Here is a 6,000-nt window from a genome sequence, read left to right on the forward strand (position 1 = left end):
ATGCAGCAAGATATTAAAAAAACAGTTTTATTGATTAAAAACACAATATATCGGATTCATATCGGTATCGGCAGATATCCAAATTTATGATATCGGTATCGGACATAAAAAAGTGGTATCGTGCCATCTCTACATAAAGGTATACTCTGTTTACACATACAGATCAGTATTTAAGGTTTGACTCTCATCATCCACTCCGACAGAGCAAAATTGGTGTGGTCCGGATTTGGCCCACACAATGTGCTTACACGTGGCCCACATACTGCAAAGAATGACGGCCCTTTGTTGGCCCATATCTGGTTTGCCAATTCTGGCCCACACATGGGCCAGCACAAGGCCAGTTGCAGACACACTGGTGGTCCTTTGCTGGCCCATGTGTGGATTACCTCTGGCAAACCTGGTCTGGGCCACCAAAGGGCCGTCCTTCTTTGTGGTATGTGGGCCATGGGTAAGTTGTGTGCAGCCACGGGCCAGTTGTAGACACACTGCTGGTCCTGTGCTGGCCCAGAACAGCTTCAGCTCTGGCCCCAGATGTCAGCCTAATGTGTACCTTAATTAAGCCATGTAATAACAACATGTGCATAATAGTGCAAAAGTAACATGACAAAACTCTGTTCGGACAGTGAATGGACTGATTCTTATATTACTCAAAGTGCTCTACACAACATGCCACATTCACCCAACCACACACTTTCCCTTAACTTAATGCTTCCTAACTACATTCATACACATTCACACTCACGACATGCAGACTGGAGGAGCCAGGGATCGAACCACTAACCTTCCGATCAATAGGAGAACTGCTCTACCGCCTGAGCTACAGCCACCCACTGGCAAAGATGAGTAAACCCTCACTAGGTTTTGGATAAAGTGTACACTCACAAACCTGTCAAACCTGCATTTGAAACATTAGCTACCATAGCAGTATAGTATTGCAACATGGCATTTGGTTCTTCCAACTAAAATAGGAAAATAGGAACATAAATAGTGGCATCATTGCCAGACCTGGCCCGCATCTGTTTGACATAGACTCTGCCATGACACCAGTCAGTCAAAAGTGCCAGCGTGATGCCGGATCCCAGCCAGACCTGTTTTCTATGTGCCTGGGCCACATACACAAATCTACAATCGGGCCAGAAATGGCATGCTATCGCATAAACAGTGGCGTTATTGCCAGACCTGGGGCACATCTGGTTGACATACGTCTTATCATGCCTGAACTGACCTCCCAGCCCATTGTTCCTTCAGTGGGCTGGTTTCAATCATTATACAAATGTCCTGTTTATAAGATTGGGGAAACCTGCAGTCAGCTGAGACTGAAGAAGTCACCTGATGATGATGAAATGTTTCTCCCACTGAAAACATCCAGATGAACAGAATCAACTTTTTTGGGATTTACGTAAATGGATGATTGAGCATCAAGACACAACTCTGTGACTTTTCTCAGATGAATAAATCCTCTCCTCCAGCTTTGTTTACATCTACCAGCCCTGTGGCGCTGCCCAGGGACAATAATCTATGTGAGAGGTGGAAAGTCATACAGGTGTCTGCTCCTGCCTTCAGTTATTTTTATCTACTGTGTGTCAACTGGCTGAACCTACTGCAACTGTCTACTGTCTCCCTAAACTCAACAATGACTTAGTGATCTATCCATTCTCTGACCAAAGACATCCTGCTGCAGGATGTTAACATAGCAGCCAATGATGATCCGGCTCACTGTGAACAACACATTTGGACCTGATTTGCTGCTCTGCTTTACAAACTGGACTTGTCCATAAAAATAATAAACTACATTATAAGGACAGCATTGCTCAATCAACTCTAATTACTATGGCCATGTTATCTCTTCTAATTAAGGTACAGACACTCAAACTTGCTGCTTTCAGTGAGAAGTCAAATGTCTGAATACGAGCTGGAAGCTGCTGAGAGTCCTCCCTCCTTCCCGTGGGGTTTACTTTCTTACTACTTTCACTATAAACACGCCCCTTTTTTGCACCTGCAGAGGGCAACCAGCAGATGGAGCTGTCTTAAACAAATCCACTTGGATAGTTAGCTGTCGATGATTTTCTCATTATGATTGTAGGATTTTGAGTTATTCTTTAGATTTATTTAAACTCTTATATTGTGCACAAGCGTTGAGCGACCCATAATTTCTCTGTACTTTTCATAAAAGAAGCCAGACTTTCAGCTAGTTTTTCTTTTTTAAGAGCTCAAAGTTATTGAAAAAACAATTATTCAGCTTCATTCCCACTGATCTCAACTACAAACTGTTTCTCTTTGGTTTTTGTTTAAAGCCTCGATGTTTAAAACGTTTCCCTGTGATCACATTTGCACCGTCTGATTTCAAAGTTTGTTTTCTTTTCTCATTTAGTCCACAGAGTCCTTGGTGTTCTGAAAGGGACCTATAAATAAATGTATTATTATTAATATTATTAATAAAGTAGTTGCTGTACATGTACAGACCATAAATATGGAGTCCAGCTGTGTTTGATGCTGCTGGGCAGACTGACCACTGGGAACTGAGCTCTGCTGCTCCACTCTGTGGAGGAACCATGGACACACACACACACACACACATGAAGCCACTTTGATTATTGAAATGTAAATTTAGCCTCTAAAAGCTGTGTTCAGTCAGTGTTGCTGCTTCCTGTGTCTAACCTCACGTATGTGCTTCTGAAAGAACCGGTATAAATTCCCGTAAACACTTTTAAACCTGTGAAAAAACCTTTTTAGAACAGTTTAAGCTGTTATATGTTGAACTCTTGGCTGACATCATATTGAATGCTGTGGACTCAGAATATGATGTCACTCAAGTTTACATGTGTGTGAAGGCAGACGAGTCAGTACTTTGGTAATACAGTGTAAAGTTGAATTTATTGATTGATTTCCATGAACACCACTGTGGTTCAGTGTTGTCCTGATGGAGTCTCATTAACAGCAGCCAGTATGATCCAGGCTTTAGCTGCTGGGTCTCTTTGTGACCTCTCAGACTGTTTAACAGATCAGACACAAAGAGAATCAGAGCAGCTCTGTTCTTTAAAGACAAACATGAACCCACTCAGGTCACACTTTCCCCACAGATATGAGCATCACTGTCCTCAAACAGCAAATGACCAAGTCTAACATTTGGATCTTTTCTCTTTCATTGTTTTCTTTTTAATGAATCTTTGTAACAATCTGAGGATGTTTCAGGTCATATTTATCCAGGAAACACAAACATGTAAAGGAGTCATCACAGCTCTCTGACCTCGTTGGTCCAGGTTCAGCACTGAAGGCTGGAGGTTCACCTTTGGACCGGTCACTCCTCACAGACGGACAGCTGGACCCTGCAGACTGTGACCTCTGACCTCTGCAGACACAAACATGATTGAAGCAGCTGTGATGACACAGACTGCAGATAATGCAGCTGTTTCCTGTCAGTAACAGTCCTCTTAGATTAGAGTTCAGCTTTTTACAGGAAAACTGGACAAAACTGATTTTTGTTACAAATTCATTTTCATTTCCTCTCAGCTCACAAACACAGTCAGACAATCAACCAGAATCAACACTGATTATAATGTCAGTGCAGAATTATTTCTGTTACTCAGAGAGTTCAGCTCTCTGACCTCGTTGGTCCAGGTTCAGCACTGAAGTCTGGATTTCGATCTTTGGACCGGTCACTCCTCACAGACGGACAGCTGGACCCTGCAGACTCTGCTCTGTCCTCCTCTTCCTCCATCATCATCTTCAGTCAGTCTGAGAGGTAAACCACAAACACTCAGTGAGTTCACATTAACAGGAGTAACTGAGTTACAGTCGCTGACCTCTGACCTGTCATGTAACCTAGAAACCAGGTCAATATGTCTGTAGGCTCAGTCATCCAGGTCATGTGATCTAAGGAGCTTGGAGGGAAAAGAGACGTTTTTAAGTTTCTTGAAGACGTTTCATCCAAGAAGCTTCTTCAGCTCTAAAACCAAACGGTGGAGAGTCCCAGATATTTAAACCTGAGACGGAAAGAGACGCTAAACATTGATCATGTGATGAGTCACATGATCAGTGGTGGGCCAACAATATAACAACAATTCAAATTCAATTCAAATTTTTTTATTTGTCACATACACAGTACGATATGCAGTGAAATGCTTAGACAACTGCTCGTGACCTAAAGAAAAAAAGAAGAAAAGGCTATGAATAAGATAGGAAATAAATATGAAAATTTAACCAGGAAGGAATAAAATAAAATAAAACATAAAAATTAATATAAACACTTCTTTCAAGGAGGAAACTGAGAGCCTTTCAACCAGGAGCACAGACATGTGGAGCACAGACATGTGAAGCACAAACATCTGGAGCACAGACATCTGGAGCACAGACATCTGGACCACAAACATCTGGACCACAAACATCTGGAGCACAGACATCTGGAGCACAAACACATGGAGCACAAACATCTGGAACACAGACATCTGAAGCACAGACATCTGGAGCACAAACATCTGGAGCACAGACATCTGGAGCACAGACATCTGGAGCACAGACATCTGGAGCACAGACATCTGGAACACAGACATCTGAAGCACAAACATCTGGAGCACAGACATTTGGAGCACAGACACCTGGAGCAGCATGTCGATGCTGTTGGTTGAGATCCTGAAGACTGAAGTCCAGGCAGCTCCAGCAATGATCCACTGATGTGTTTTTATTCCATGTATGAATGTTGTTATTGACAGAGATGAAGTTTGTGTGTCAGTGATGCAGTGACTGTTGTTGTTAACTGTAAATGGTAAATGGCATTTGTATGGTATTTGTATAGCGCTTTTACACGTCCAGTCATCCACCCATTCACTCTCACATTCACACACTGGTGGAGGCAAGCTACAGTTGTAGCCACAGCTGCCCACAGACTGACAGAAGCGAGGCTGCCATATTACGCCATCGGCCCTTCTGGCCAACACCAGTAGGCGGTAGGTGAAGTGTCTTGCCCAAGGACACAACGAACGAGACTGTCCGAGCCGGGGCTCGAACCGGCAACCTTCCGATTACAAGGCGAACTCCCAACTCTTGAGCCACGATCGCCTGTACAGGCTGGTTAGACTCTATGAAACAGATCATACAGATCTCTGCATGTTAGAAGAGACTATTAAAGGTCATGAATGAGACAAAGGCAGGGAGGCGTCCTTTACAGCTAAACAGCAGAGTGAGAGAACAGCCAGCACCTCTACATTTATCACATTATACAGTACATGTATGATACTGACAGGGATGATAAGAATTTAGTGATTCTGATTCCATCATTGATATTACTTATTGATTCTCAGTAGCTCTGCTTTGACAGTCACCACCATCACTGAGCAGCATATCAAAGACATTTGTCCACATTAACTGCATGTTGTGGGTCAAATGTTTGTGCATGTTGGAGGCATTTCCTCTTTGTTGTGATCAGTGTTGGATCATTACTCAAAAAAGTCATTATTACACATATTACACAGAACAATTATTAAAAGTAATGGAGTACGTTACTTCATTACCCCTCATAACATTACTTTGATGTTACTGTGCAAAATGAACAAATGAGCATGTAACAATCTAAAGCTGAGGTACAGCCCCACACACCAACACAGATCCTGATGAGGTCACGTGATGTTTGTCTGAGTGTTTATGAACACAAATCAAAGATGAAACAGCACAAAGACACTTCAAAGTGATTCTACTGTAGAAATATGAACAGGTAGAAACCTGCAGCCTGACTGCTCATCACTTTGTTACCTGTTCAAGTTCAGCAGCAGCAGCTCACTTTATCACGGTGCTGGTCTGGGGTCAGTGTTTACTCAGCTTTAACGTCACTCTGGGTTCTTGGCTAGCTTAGCGTTAGCTTAGCTTTAGCTTAGCGTTAACATGCTGTCAGGTGTCTCATCTCGTGTGTAAATATTAATCACAGTGACAGTAAAGGAGGTAAAGGGCTGTGACGTCATCACGTACGCTGCGTCCTCTGTGGGCTCTGAGTGAACTCTCAAAGTACAA

Source organism: Neolamprologus brichardi, chromosome 3 (genome assembly GCF_056152115.1).
Source record: "Neolamprologus brichardi isolate AB-2024 chromosome 3, ASM5615211v1, whole genome shotgun sequence".
NCBI lineage: Eukaryota > Metazoa > Chordata > Actinopteri > Cichliformes > Cichlidae > Neolamprologus > Neolamprologus brichardi.